Source organism: Lissotriton vulgaris, chromosome 2_1, assembly GCF_964263255.1.
Source record: "Lissotriton vulgaris chromosome 2_1, aLisVul1.2, whole genome shotgun sequence".
Classification (NCBI taxonomy): domain Eukaryota; kingdom Metazoa; phylum Chordata; class Amphibia; order Caudata; family Salamandridae; genus Lissotriton; species Lissotriton vulgaris.
The window spans coordinates 19190757-19206573 of record NC_141687.1 but is presented as its reverse complement, the minus strand read 5'-3'; the positions used below and the strand labels follow the sequence as shown (position 1 = coordinate 19206573).

General features: G+C 58.3%; 1 protein-coding gene across 1 annotated transcript in view; it reads right to left on the bottom strand.

Moving 5' to 3' along the window:
- LOC147729477 (gap junction gamma-1 protein-like) overlaps positions 1–15134 on the bottom strand; it is a 37661-nt gene extending 22527 nt beyond the window's left edge. The window contains exon 1 of the mRNA XM_086954341.1: positions 15016–15134. The gene's annotated coding sequence lies outside the window, so the exon portion shown is untranslated. The remainder of the gene's footprint in view (positions 1–15015) is intronic.
- Positions 15135–15817: the final 683 nt, after the last annotated feature.

The following is a 15817-nucleotide window of genomic DNA, read 5'->3' as shown; positions in this document are numbered from 1 at the left end:
TGTGAGGGCGGGCACCACAGTCGCAGCGCATCACCAGAGTGAAGGCGGGCACCACAGGCGCAACGCAGGGCATCACCAACGTGAGGGCGGGCACCACAGGCGCAGCGCAGGGCATCACCAGAGTGAGGGCGGGCACCACAGGCGCAGCGCAGGGCATCACCAGAGTGAGGGCGGGCACCACAGGCACAGCGCAGGGCATCACCAGAGTGAGGGCGGGCACCACAGGGCATCACCAGAGTGAGGGCGGGCACCACAGGGCATCACCAGAGTGAGAGCGGCCACCACAGGCAGGGCATCACCAGAGTGAGAGCGGGCACCACAGGCGCAGGGCATCACCAGAGTGAGGGCGGGCACCACAGGACACCCACCGGGCAGGACTATGTCTGGGGAGCACAGGAAAGCTGCACGGGAAGGATGAAAGGGTGATTTACACTTGGCGGGTCTCGAACTTGCTCATCCCATTAGGGTCGCGTTTGCCCTTCATCCTTCAACGGTGGGTGAAGTGAATACAAACTTCGAGTGGGTAAAACGGAGAAGGCCCTGTCAGTGAATCTTCCCACAAAGTCACGAGGCTTTGGCTGGATCAGCTGAACTCTGCGCACACCTTACAAAGGGCCCCCACTGCAGAGCTCTCCATCTGAGCTCAGAGCCCCCCTCCACCCCCAGGACAGCATCACAGCCCCCACCCAAAGCACAGCTTACAACTCATCCAGGCAGTCTTCATCCGCACCCCCTCCAGCCCCCGGGGGCCCTTCCTGTGGGATCCAATGTCACCTCTTTGTCCGGAGCGCACAGGGGCCTTTTGTTCTGCATGCAGGAGCTCCCCGCAGTGTGGGGCGAGCCGCCCCCGCAGGGTGGGGGGGGGGGGGGGGGGGAAGAGAAGCCGGGGTATCACCAAACCACAACCCTAGCCATGGCCTATCCAGGCTCCCTCTGCACAGGGCAGCCCGTGCGCAGGGTTAGCACATCTAACCCAAAGGTGGGGCACCGCTCATCTCACTAGCAGGCCACCGCGCATCCCACACAAGGGACGTGCATCCCACCCGCAGGACACCGCGCATCCCACACAAAGGACGCGCATCCCACCCGCAGGACACCGCACATCCCACACAAAGGACGCGCATCCCACCCGCAGGACACTGCGCATCCCCACCCAAAGGCACCACGCATCCCACCCAAAGGCACGAGGCCCGCCTGAGACCATAGGGCCCAGTGCACAGGGTCTCACAGAGGGACTAGCGGCCCCAGGAGCAACAGACGACACATGGCCCCATGCAGGGACTTGCATCACCAGCAGCAACGTACGAGACATGGTCCCAAGCAGGGACTAGCAACACCCGGCAGCAATGGCCCACGCAGGGACTAGCAACCCCCGGCAGCAATGGACAAGACATGACCCCGCGCAGGGACCAGCAACCCCCGGCAGCAATGGACAAGACATGGCCCCTCGCAGAGACTAGCAAACCCCAGCAGCAACGAATGAGACATGGTCCTAAGAAGGGACTAGCAACCCCCAGCAGCAACAAACGAGACAGGGCCCCACACAGGGACCAGCAACTTCCAGCAGCAACGGACAAGACATGGCCCCGCGCAGGGACTAGCAACCCTCAGCCGCAGCGGACAAGACATGGCCCCATGCAGGGACCAGCAACCCCCGGCAGCTATGGACAAGACATGACCTCACACAGAGACTAGCAAACCCCAGCAGCAACGAATGGGACATGGTCCTAAGAAGAGACTAGCAAGCCCCAGCAGCAATGGACGAGACAGGGCCCCACACAGGGACCAGCAACTTCCAGCAGCAACGGACAAGACACGGCCCTGCGCAGGGACTAGCAACCCTCAGCAGCAACGGACAAGACACGGCGCCACGCAGGGACTAGCAACCCCCGGCAGCAATGGACAAGACATGACCCCGCGCAGGGACCAGCAACCCCCGGCAGCAATGGACAAGACATGGCCCCTCGCAGAGACTAGCAAACCCCAGCAGCAACGAATGAGACATGGTCCTAAGAAGGGACTAGCAACCCCCAGCAGCAACAAACGAGACAGGGCCCCACACAGGGACCAGCAACTTCCAGCAGCAACGGACAAGACATGGCCCCGCGCAGGGACTAGCAACCCTCAGCCGCAGCGGACAAGACATGGCCCCATGCAGGGACCAGCAACCCCCGGCAGCTATGGACAAGACATGACCTCACACAGAGACTAGCAAACCCCAGCAGCAACGAATGGGACATGGTCCTAAGAAGAGACTAGCAAGCCCCAGCAGCAATGGACGAGACAGGGCCCCACACAGGGACCAGCAACTTCCAGCAGCAACGGACAAGACACGGCCCCGCGCAGGGACTAGCAACCCTCAGCAGCAACGGACAAGACACGGCGCCACGCAGGGACTAGCAACCCCCGGCAGCAACTGACAAGACATGGCTCAGTGGGCGGACATCATTGGACGCGTCGAGTTGAACCTTGCCCGGAATCTCCCCTTTTTAAGTGACAAACAGTGGTTTGTTGTGGACAGAAAGGCATTAGAGTTTAAACACCCTAACCTAAATAGGTAGTGGGTGTGTCTGGAATTAAATAGTGTAGTTTCCAGACAAATCGTGTACTCATGTCTATTAGACGTATGCTAACCATTGTCCAAGGTACAGGGATCTTTTGATATTTAATTCGATTGAGTGGAGGGCGATCCCAGTGGTACCTTTCTATTCCCCCTTGGCTCCTGTATGTTTTTCAGGGACTATCAGCCCTCAGCCGCAACAGACAAGACCTGGCCCCACGCAGGGACTAGCAAACCCCAGCAGCAACGGACAAGACATGGCCCCAGGTAGAGACTAGCAACTCAGCAGCAACGGACAAGACATGGCCCCACGCAGGGACCAGCAACCCCCGGCAGCAACGGACAAGACATGGCCCCAGGTAGAGACTAGCGACCCCCAGCAGCAACGGACAAGACATGACCCCAGGTAGGGACTAGCAACCCCCAGCAGCAACGGACAAGACATGGCCCCAGGTAGAGACTAGCAACTCAGCAGCAACGGACAAGACATGACCCCAGGTAGGGACTAGCAACCCCCAGCAGCAACGGACAAGACATGACCCCAGGTAGGGACTAGCAACCCCCAGCAGCAACGGACAAGACATGACCCCAGGTAGGGACTAGCAACCCCCAGCAGCAACGGACGAGACCGGGTCGGAGGACAGCCATGGCTTACCCAGAGTGCACGCCTTCCCGCGACAACATAACTATTCATACGCTTGTAATATGGTGTTACCAGGTGACTGGTGGCATGACTTGCTTATTACATGCGCGCTCAGACCTCATTTAATACACATCTGAATCCTGCACCGACAGGATATTAGCAGCTCCCAACTGTTGTAAAAATAGCTTCACAACAAATGCTGGAAGGCTGCAAAGGTTACAGGCCCGTGCGGCGCTCTAAGACACACCACCTGTGATCCAAGACCAGTTCCCAACAGGCTCAACTCACCTACAGGCACTCCTGGAACTAGGGGTCACCGAGAGGTGACCTGAGGGCACAGCATCTCCCTGGGAGGCACTATGCAGGGCCTGTGACACCCTCACGGTACGGGGGCTCTGAAGGCATAGCGCCTCGAAGCCGGGCGCCCTCATCAATGAATAAAAGCTTTATAAAGTGCAAACTTAGCCCAGAGGCGCACAGTGCCTCGAAGGACGATACAGGACACCGCCACAGGGAACGGCAACGCCTCCAGCAACTGGGCCAAGCAACCAAACCATTCAACCAGACATACCACAGCCAGGACCACTGCCTCACCAACACCTCACTTCCAACGACCACCACCTGAAGGTCAAACACCCATGGTTACCATGTGACAGCACATACTTCAGACCAGCCCTTCACTCCAGGGACCACCACCCATGGTTACCACCCCAAAGATCCTGAAGGGTGGACCACTGTCTGTGTGGTCAGCCCCTCCCCTCCACCGACCACCACGTGAAGATCAGACACACATGCGTCACCATGTGACAGCACATACTTCAGACCAGCCCTTCACTCCAGGGACCACCACCCATGGTTACCACCCCAAAGATCCTGACGGGTGGACCACTCTGTCATCAGCCCCTCCCCTCCAGCGACCACCACCTGAAGATCAGACACACATGGTTACCACCCCAAAGATCCTGAAGGGTGGACAACTGTCTGTGTGGTCAGCCCCTCCCCTCCAGTGACCACCACATGAAGATCAGACACACATGGTTACCGTGTGACAGCACATACTTCAGACCAGCCCTTCACTCCAGGGACCACAACCCATGGTTACCACCCCAAAGATCCTGAAGGGTGGACAACTGTCTGTGTGGTCAGCCCCTCCCCTCCAGCGACCACCACCTGAAGATCAGACACACATGGTTACCATGTGACGTCAGACTTCATATCAGCTCTTCCCCTCCAACCACCAACCACCAACCATCACATATTCATGATCACCATGCAACACGTCACAGGCGGTAGCCAGGGCCCCCCTCTACATCATCTAGTCCTCACTTCCAGGGACCACCACCTCAAGGCAAGACACCCATGGTTACCACCCCAAAGACTCCTGTCGGGTGGACCACCCTCTCCCCTCCAATGACTACCACCCAAGGGGCTGACACCCATGATTACCCAGTGCCCTAGGACATACCTCGGCCTAGGAAGCTGCCCAGAAGCGCCACCTATTAACCGTGCCATAGCGGGTAAACGTGAAATCAGTCAGAAGGCGCTATGTTCTTACTGCAGGTCACGCAGATTCTGCCCACGGCACATTCGCTGACCAGCAACGTCTTCCAGCAGAGACCCTGCATAGAAAGGGGGAGAGGGGTGTTGAAGCACGGAGGTGGTGACTCCAAGAAACACGAGGTGCCGGTAAGGAATGACCACAAACTGGACCCGGTGGGGGTAACAGCAAGCCCTTGAAGGCCCGGCCGTACACCCTCTCCGGGCTGGCGCTCTAGGGCTAATGCCAGGGTGGCTGATTAAACAACGCATTGACAACACTCGCCACATCCATCCTTCCAAATACCCCCATCAGCTGGGGGTGCCTTCTGGCTGGAGGGTACAAGAAACATCGGGAGGAGGGGGCTAGTATCTAGACCATGGCAAGAGGCTGGCCCGGCAAAGGGGAGACTGGTGCCGGGCATTGAAACAAGTTAGGGGTGTAGGAAGGTGGAAACTGACAGCACGTTACCCCACTTTTTTCCTGCTGTTTTGCTGGTTTTCGACTTTGACTGGGGTCCGGATTAGCAGGATCCCAGTCAGACTATCTGCTTTCTCCCTAAATTATTTGCATGTACTGTAGGCACACTGCAGATTGGATTCTGGGGTACCCTTATAAATCCCTAGTATATGGTGTACAAGAGGCCTCCTAGGGGCTGCAGCGTGTATTGTACGACCCCCTGAGAGACCACTCAGATTGACACCACAAGTCTGACAGGTCTGCTACTGCAACCTGTGTAAGGTGCTGCATACATTCACCCCTATGGCAGGCCTTATCAATCCTGAAGGCAGGGTGCTGGGTTTTATGTGAGAGGGTGCCCCTGCATGAGCAGAGCCCCTCTGCAGACTTCGGAATCTATTCTCCGGGGTTGTTCAGTGATGCAGCCGACCGTATACGCTGAAGTGCATTATAACATTGCGGTAAATGCCAACTTTAAAACGGATGCACAGAAACATATCGTGTTTGATGTCAAACACCTTGAAATCATACCTCCACACCAGTAACTGGTGTGGGAGGTATGATTCCACCCTCCTAGAGGGAGAAATATGACTACACCGGTACACCCGATCCCAGCTTAACAGAACCTGGCATCACAAAATGGACGCTACCAGCTAGACTCGTGCTTCTGCCCTCCTGCTGCTGAGCCAAGCTCGAGCAGACGGAGGCTTGACAATAGGCTTCCTGTCACAGGGAGGTGTAATCACCTCCCAGACAGGGTTTAGTGTGTTGGGGCTCGGTGGGTACACTCAGAGTGCTTTGATGTCTGCACTGGGGGCACGTTTGATCCTGCGCTAGTCCAGCTCAAACCGGTTGCAGGAGCCAATTTCTCCTGCTCTGGCGCAAAACTGGACAAAGGACATGGGTGTAGCCACCCCTCCGTCCTGAACCTCCCATGCATGGGTCCCCAGAGTTTGTCCCACCCCTTCCTTGGGTATAAAGTAGGACCCCCCCCCCCCCCCCCCGACTACAGGACTTTAGATCTATCTGGACAAAACTCTGCAACAGAAACCAAGTACGTTGACGATCTACACATCGCTAGATGACTGAAGAATCTCCCTTGAGTTACTCCTCTGCTAAGCAGGCACCAAAGACGCATCTGACCGCAACACAGGAGGTGGGTTTCCAAGTGTCCCTGAGGTTGAATAGTGCTCTCAGCAATCCCAAGACCTGTATCTCTCCTGGGGACCGTGCAACCCATACCCCCAGGCACCGTGTACTTTTGCAGCAGCATATGCTTTCCGGCGACCCCATAAGCTGTGCTTTGGGCTACTTGTAGTCCAGACCCCGAGCAGTGATTCCACCGAAGATCACCGGCCTACACTCCACAAGTGTTGCATGGGCTAGTAATTTGTGATTCCCCTCGAGGTCCCTTCGCGATACCTGGTCTGTCGACCCGTGGATCCCTGTGACGGCAACTTTAATTTCCAAAGTACTTTACTGGTTGCTCCAGACATGTCCTAACTCTCCATCGCTTGGGGAGTCACCAGGACCTTGGTGGTCCACACAGAAGCATCTTTCCTCTGACCGCGTGGGTTGCAGTTGCCACATCTTGCCTGCGGACTTTAGTAGTCCTTGACGTCTCCTGGTCCCCGTGGCTGCAGAGTCAAGCTTCACCTCTTCTTACCTGAAGCACCCGCCATCTGTGGACATTCGTCTACCAAGCTCCTGGTCACTGGCAAGTGACCCAGACTGTGCCCTCTGTATTCAGGTTCTCCTCAGCTTCCATCCAGGCTTGGATCGCAGCGGACACTTTTCTTCTTCATGGCAGCAGCACTTTGCAGCATCTCCCAATTGGAAACGACAAAGATTCCTGACACCATTTGACAGCTATGTACCTGGTTTCTCTGGGTTAGGTAATACGAGTACTCCGGTGCTCACACGGGTGCTGCACTTAGAACCTTCTCCGTTTGAAAGGGTTTGCTTAAAGTCCTCTCCTAAGTGTCCTTGATCTTTAAAATTCCAACGTTACGTTCGCATAGAGTTGTAGGGAGTTTGCGCCTGTGTTCTCACACTCCAAGCATCCCTGTGGGTCCCGTGTCACTACCTTGGGGTCCCAGCGAATCTACATGCACTAGGTACTGTGTCTCGTCAAGTCGTGATTGTTATACCACTCTTAGTATACGGTTCGGTCGCCCCCCAGAGCCCGCTGTGGTTTGCGCTATTTACTCTTCTAGTGATTTCATATTGTGTGCGTTGTTCTCTAATCTCAAAGAAGTTTGTAGAGTGTTTAGTAATAAATACCATATTTATAACACTTGTGTGGCTCTCCGTTCATTTAGTGAATCAGGAGGTTCTGATCTGGTAAAACAAGCTGCTTTACACTCCTTCAAGACTTAGCCTGAAGGCTGCTCTCCACAGATACCCACTAGGATAGCTTTCTATAAAGTTTGTCTTTGACCTAGTCATCAATAAGGGTCGTTTGGACTGGTGCCAGGTGCCCGCTTTCATTAGTGGACAGCATATGCCAGGCCACCTTTTCACAAGGGGTACAGAGTAAAACAGGGTGCTGCTCCTCCGAGGAGGCTGGCCGAGGTGTTTAAGGGAGCAGGGTGCCTAGAGGGGGTGGCAGCGTGCCAAGCGCCGAGGGTGGGATTAGCAGCCTGGCACTTCGGTGCCTGGCAGCGAGGGGCGAGTGTTGCAATCTGTTGCACCCTGAGTGGGTCAAAGACATTTTTCTTGTGAAACATGTAGTCCTGTCAGTGAAATATTCAACACGCCTTGGCTGGAAGCCTGGACACTTGCCTCGGTCCTGCTCTCGAGCGCCCCCGCCACGAGTCCAGGGCCTCACGGCGCTTCTGGAGCTTCGCCTGATGCTGCTGCAACCAAGCCAGAGCCCCGCCTGATGCTGCTGCAACCAAGCCAGAGTCCCGCCTGATGCAGCTGCAATCAAGCCAGAGCCCCGCCTGATGCAGCTGCAACCAAGCCAGAGCCCCGCCTGATGCAGCTGCAACCAAGCCAGAGCCCCGCCTGATGCAGCTGCAACCAAGCCAGAGCCCCGCCTGATGCAGCTGCAACCAAGCCAGAGCCCCGCCTGATGCTGCTGCAACCAAGCCAGAGCCCCGCCTGATGCTGCTGCAACCAAGCCAGAGCCCCGCCTGATGCTGCTGCAACCAAGCCAGAGCCCCGCCTGATGCTGCTGCAACCAAGCCAGAGCCCCGCCTGATGCAGCTGCAACCAAGCCAGAGCCCCGCCTGATGCAACCAAGCCAGAGCCCCGCCTGATGCAACCAGGTCCAAGCCAGAGCCCCGCCTGATGCAACCAGGTCCAAGCCAGAGCCCCGCCTGATGCAACCAGGTCCAAGCCAGAGCCCCGCCTGATGCTGCTGCAACCAAGCCAGAGCCCCGCCTGATGCTGCTGCAACCAAGACAGAGCCCCGCCTGATGCTGCTGCAACCAAGCCAGAGCCCCGCCTGATGCAGCTGCAACCAAGCCAGAGCCCCGCCTGATGCTGCTGCAACCAAGCCAGAGCCCCGCCTGATGCAACCAAGCCAGAGCCCCGCCTGATGCAACCAGGTCCAAGCCAGAGCCCCGCCTGATGCAACCAGGTCCAAGCCAGAGCCCCGCCTGATGCAACCAGGTCCAAGCCAGAGCCCCGCCTGATGCTGCTGCAACCAAGCCAGACCCCCGCCCGATGCTGCTGCAACCAGGTCCAAGCCAGACCCCCGCCTGATGCTGCTGCAACCAGGTCCAAGCCAGAGCCCCGCCTGATGCTGCTGCAACCAGGTCCAAGCCAGAGCCCCGCCTGATGCTGCTGCAACCAGGTCCAAGCCAGAGCCCCGCCTGATGCTGCTGAAACCAAGCCAGAGCCCCGCCTGATGCAACCAGGTCCAAGCCAGACCCCCACCTGATGCTGCTGCAACCAGGTCCAAGCCAGAGCCCCGCCTGATGCTGCTGCAACCAGGGATTTATATGATCTAATCACACCATAGACAACAGCCCGGGCCTCAGTGTAACCAAGGGAAGCACCGCTACGGGTGGTGGGTACCAACCCCTGGCACAGCCTGAAGAGGCACGGTGTCCTGATCAGGCCACTGCTCCTAACCCCCTGGCACTGGGCACCCGCCCCAGGGACTCAGCAGTCCTGTACACAGACCCTTTCTAAGCCCTGGCACAGAGGCGCGGTCTGCTGGTCAGGCCCCCACCTTCGCAGTCCCACGTGGCTCACACCTGTGAGGGGAAATAGATCTGTTTGAAGGGAGCACCCCTTTCACCCCAACCCTGAAGGACAGGACCCCCAAGAGCGACATAGACCCGATGACCCTTCACCCGGCGCCACGGATCCCACCCACTGCACAACCCCTGAGCCCAGTCTGTGCGTGCACGCACCAGGGAGGCAGAGGCGTGCACGCATCAAGGAGCGCAGGGCTGTGCGTAGGAGCGCAGGGCTGTGCGTGCACGCACCAAGGAGCGCAGGGCTGTGCGTAGGAGCGCAGGGCTGTGCGTGCACGCACCAAGGAGCGCAGGGCTGTGCGTAGGAGCGCAGAGGCGTAGGTGCACGGGCGGGCGTACAAAATGTCATGGGTGCAAGCCACGGTCTCACTTCCCATAATCTCCAACACCATCTGCAGGTTCACCAGCAAAACCAGGTGTATTCTTAGAGCACGAGGGAAGGTAAAGTTTATTGTGCAGTTAATTAAAACCATTCCAAACAATCGGAGCACAAGGAGGATATCCATAGGGCTGTATTAGATAAACGAACCCAGGAGCTGGACTCGGCGGCTGTTTACAGTACAGGACCCTCGTGAACAGCACGCACCAGGCACAGGGCCTCGTGAACGGCACGCACCAGGCACAGGGCCTCGTGAACAGCACGCACCAGGCACAGGGCCTCGTGAACAGCACGCACCAGGCACAGGGCCTCGTGAACAGCACGCACCAGGCACAGGCCCTCGTGAACAGCACGCACCGGGCACAGGGCCTCGTGAACGGCACGCACACACAAGTGGCACAGGGCCTCGTAAAAAGCACGCACATGGCCTCGTGAACGGCACGCACACAGACACACACACACAGACACACCTGGCACAGGCCCTCGTGAACAGCACGCACACACACGGTGCACAGAAGACTTCCACCCCTGTCCACCTCGCTGGGTTATTTCACTTCGTCTCCAGCGTGGAGTCGCCATAAAGCCATCAAGCGCTGCGAGGGGCGCCTATCACCGGGAGCGTGGCCGCTACTGATCTGGTAAACAAAGGCAGCGGCCCCTCGCGCCCGTGTGTGCCCCCCACACACAGGGAGGGGCTCTTGAGATAAGGTTTATCTCCACAGAAGCTTATTGGAGCAATAAAACAGAGCACAAGTGCGGGGAGGGGGTCACGAGGCATCCGCCCCGGGCGGGCAGCAGGTGGGCGACCCACAACCCTGCGGAGGCCTCGTCACGGACTTCAAACCACCCTCGGTGCCACCGCTCCCGCCAAAATGTAGACATCGAGACAAAGGACGGCGCCCCCAACATGAGGGTGGTAAACTCCGTCACCAGCACCCCCAGACACCCGCCAAACACCCCAGACACCCCCCTACCACCAGCACAGCAACGCTCGCACCAGAGCATCATAAAAGGCCCCACTCGGAGCGCCCAGTGACACCCACTAGACGCAAAAGAGCCAAAAACATATATCCCATCTCCAATCACAACAGAACCCCCCCCCAACAGGAAGCGAAACCCACAACATGCAGCGCAGAGGCCAGTGCGCACCCACGGAGCACAGAGACAGGCTGGAGCAGAGACAGGCCGGAGCGCAGAGAGGCCAGTGCGCACCCGCGGAGCACAGAGACAGAGACAGGCCAGTGCGCACCCACGGAGCACAGAGACAGGCCGCAACACAACATACAGCGCACCACGGAGGGACCAAAGGCAGGCAGAGCTGAGCAAGCCATGCGCTACCCCAACATCACAAGAAACCATATACACCAACAGACCCACCGAGCAGTCAACACTCCCGGTCCAGCCACAGGCACCAAGCAGTCACAACACAAGACTCCCGCCCCTCAGGACGGACAGAGATCAGTTGAGCAGAAGCCACCAGACCCCCCACACTCTTCATCGCCCCTCACAACCATCCTCAGACACTACGGGCTCAACGTCATATCCTACGTCCGAGACACTTCGCTCACCCTCTCCCTCGCCAAGGAACCCAGGTTCTGAGCTGGGATGGGGCAGTGAGATAAATAACGGTGATGGATCTAGCCCTGATCTTTGGACAGGGTAAGAGTGGTCTGTTTAATTCAGACACTCTGTTCATCACCACCCCCTTTTCTGAATCGCCAAGGAACCCGGCATCAGCAGGCACAACCCCCAAGAAGGCAAGAAGGCATGAAAGCCCCGGGACCGGAGGAGCAGCCGCTCAACTCAGAACTCAAGTCCCGTCAGCTCCATGGGAAGACACCTGGTGCCCCCCCCCCCTTTGGAATCCCACCCACTCCACCGGACCATGCATGCAACTTCAGCATCATAGGGTCCGTCTGGATTGGCCAGGAGGACCCAGTTTTTCACCCGCTGTCCGGGCAGATTGAGACATTTCGCTCATGTCCCCGTTTTTGGAGAGGGTGAACTAAAACAGGGGGGGGGGGGGGGGGAAGGTTATGTTTTACACAGCGGGGATAGTTAGCAGTTGTTCAAAGAAAGCAATTGAATTCACAGGCCAGCTCCTGGCTGTGATTGCATCGCATGCTCTCACTGCCCGTTTTGTAATTCTCTTCTGAGGAGCGCTGTCATTCTGTGCGCCCAGCGCTTGACGCAAAACGAGAGTTCTATCTCCAGAATAACCCAGGTCACCCTAATCAAACGTGACGTCACTCACCATATAATGCCGACTCCTCTGCATGCTTCGACGCCCTCCACATACATGACAAGACATTCAAGTGAATCCCCCCCAACTCCAGGAAAAGTTCCACACACGCATCACCAATCGATGGGCCAATGGAATCAACAAGGCCCAGAGCGCCAGAACGCAGCAGCCAGGCTCACCCTCTATGACCTGTGACACGACCACATCCCCAGCACCTCCGTCTCAACAGAAAGAACCACCTTCAAGCTGGTCGCACGCGCCTACAAAACCCCCCGCAACACCAAAACCTCAACGACCGACATGGGTGAGGAGTGCGCTTACAAAACCCTGATGCAACACCCCCCTGTCCAGTCACCACACAGGCGACACTCCCGGCCCAGCCACAGGTACCAGAATCCATCACAGGCAACACTCCCGGCCCAGCCACAGGTACCAAAATCCATCACAGGCAACACTCCCGGCCCAGCCACAGGCACCAGAATCCATCACAGGCAACACTCCCGGTCCAGCCACAGGCACCAGAATCCATCACAGGCAACACTCCCGGTCCAGCCACAGGCACCAGAATCCATCACAGGCAACACTCCCGGTCCAGCCACAGGCACCAGAATCCATCACAGGCAACACTCCCGGTCCAGCCACAGGCACCAGAATCCATCACAGGCAACACTCCCGGTCCAGCCACAGGCACCAGAATCCATCACAGGCAACACTCCCGGTCCAGCCACAGGCACCAGAATCCATCACAGGCAACACTCCCGGTCCAGCCACAGGCACCAGAATCCATCACAGGCAACACTCCCGGTCCAGCCACAGGCACCAGAATCCATCACAGGCAACACTCCCGGTCCAGCCACAGACACCAGAATCCATCACAGGCAACACTCCCGGTCCAGCCACAGGCACCAGAATCCATCACAGGCAACACTCCCGGTCCAGCCACAGGCACCAGAATCCATCACAGGCAGCACTCCCGGTCCAGCCACAGGCACCAGAATCCATCACAGGCAGCACTCCCGGTCCAGTCACAGGCACCAGAATCCATCACAGGCAACACTCCCGGTCCAGCCACAGGCACCAGAATCCATCACAGGCAACACTCCCGGTCCAGCCACAGGCACCAGAATCTATCACAGGCAACACTCCCGGTCCAGCCACAGGCACCAGAATCCATCACAGGCAACACTCCCGGTCCAGCCACAGGCACCAGAATCCATCACAGGCAACACCGCCCAGCCACAGGCACCAGAATCCATCACAGGCAACACTCCCGGTCCAGCCACAGGCACCAGAATCCATCACAGGCAACACTCCCGGTCCAGCCACAGGCACCAGAATCCATCACAGGCAACACTCCCGGTCCAGCCACAGGCACCAGAATCCATCACAGGCAACACTCCCGGTCCAGCCACAGGCACCAGAATCCATCACAGGCAACACTCCCGGTCCAGCCACAGACACCAGAATCCATCACAGGCAACACTCCCGGTCCAGCCACAGGCACCAGAATCCATCACAGGCAACACTCCCGGTCCAGCCACAGGCACCAGAATCCATCACAGGCAGCACTCCCGGTCCAGCCACAGGCACCAGAATCCATCACAGGCAGCACTCCCGGTCCAGTCACAGGCACCAGAATCCATCACAGGCAACACTCCCGGTCCAGCCACAGGCACCAGAATCCATCACAGGCAACACTCCCGGTCCAGCCACAGGCACCAGAATCTATCACAGGCAACACTCCCGGTCCAGCCACAGGCACCAGAATCCATCACAGGCAACACTCCCGGTCCAGCCACAGGCACCAGAATCCATCACAGGCAACACCGCCCAGCCACAGGCACCAGAATCCATCACAGGCAACACTCCCGGTCCAGCCACAGGCACCAGAATCCATCACAGGCAGGACATTCCTCGAATGACCCAAACATGCCAACCCTACAGACACCTAAACTCAACGCAGCTCATACGCCTCACTTCCACCTCCCCAAACAAAAGGTCTGTGCCCCCACCCTTACCTGGGGTGGGGGGGTGGTCTGTGCCCCCTCCCCTCCCTGGGGGGTGGGGCCACACTTGAACCTGTGAAGTGAGGCCTGTTCTTCGCTGCTGAACCTCCAGGGAGCGCTTCAGCAGCCAACGTGGCGCCCAAACCGGAGGGCAGAGTCCTGCCAAGGGAGCCCTCACCGACCGCCCCAAGAGCCCTCACCGACCACCCCAAGAGCCATCACCGACCTCCACAAGAGGCCTGTACTGCCAGAGAGCCTTCAGCGACCACCACAGGAGGCCTGTCCTGCCGAGAGGGGGCCCAAAGAGACCCCGGCCCACCCAAAAGGCGCCCCCGCCAGAAGTACCACCACCCGAGACCCACCTAAAAAGCCTCATTCCGGGACAACCCACAATACCAAACCACAGCCCCTCGAAGAGACTGTAGGCCCTTCAGGCCCTCGAGAGGCCCCTGGTCCGTCGGGGCAGCCCAGCACACACTCACGGCTGGGGCCAGAGACACAAGAAGTGCGAGGGGCCCGCAAGGAAGATGTGAAGAGCCCAGAGACTTATGAGAGGCCCGATGACAGATGAGGGGCCCGGACAGATGAGGGGCCCGGGGATCCACAGAGATGTGGGGCCCACAGACCCGGACGGATGAGGGGCCCGCAGACCTGGGTAGATGAGGAGCCCGGGGATCCACAGAGATGTGGGGCCCACAGACCCGGACGGATGAGGGGCCCGTGGATCCACAGAGATGTGGGGCCCACAGACCCGGACGGATGAGGGGCCCGGGGATCCACAGAGATGTGGGGCCCACAGACCCGGACAGATGAGGGGCCCGCAGACCTGGGTAGATGAGGGGCCCGGGGATCCACAGAGATGTGGGGCTCGTAGATCCGGGTAGATGAGGGGCCCGCGGGCCCGCAGACCCGGACGGATGAGGGGCCCCGGGATCCACAGAGATGTGAGGCCCGCAGTCCCGGCGCTGCTGTACTCACCAGAGCCCGGCTCCTCTGCTAACTGATGGTCGCTCCTCTTCACGATAGTCCGGCGGGTGCTGTGCGTGCGGCGCTCTGTGTCCTCTGAGAGTTCGGGCTGTCTGGCGCAAACAAAGACCCGTGCCAGCATGTGAGGGCTGGGGGAGGGCGAGGGGCGCCCACGTGACCAGCCCCAGCTGGGGCAAGGCTGACAGCCAATGGGAAGCCAGCGGAACATCCGAAATTTCCCTCCTCTGCTGCCGCGTGTCCCTCCCCCACCCTGCCTCCTAGCCCCTCCCCGGACGGACGGAGCTCCCTGAAATCAGACACCCCGGTCTCGGCGCCTGCTGCTCCAACTTTCTCCAACTCTCGGAGTTTGGAAACTAATAAAATACAGCTCATCTCAGGGTTCAGGGAGGCAGAGAAAGACGGGTACAATAACAGAGAGAGGTGGACCCCAAGACAGACAGACACCCAAAGATGCAATATCAGACACCCGGCGTCCGCTGCTCCAACTTTCTCCAACTCTCGGAGTTTGGAAACTAATAAAACACAGCTCATCTCAGGGTTCAGGGAGGCAGAGAGAGACGGGTACAATAACAGAGAGAGGTGGACCCCAAGACAGACAGACAGACACCCAAGACATACAATACCCGACACCCGGCCTCTGCTGCTCCAACTTTACCTGTGTTTGGTTCTCTTTTGTAACATGCACCCGTCACTGTTCTCTTGTAACACACTGTTTGCTACCTCTTATATTTTGTTTGCTTTCGATACTTGCACCCGTGCCACCATTGCCCACGTAACATTTGTTCTTGTGCTG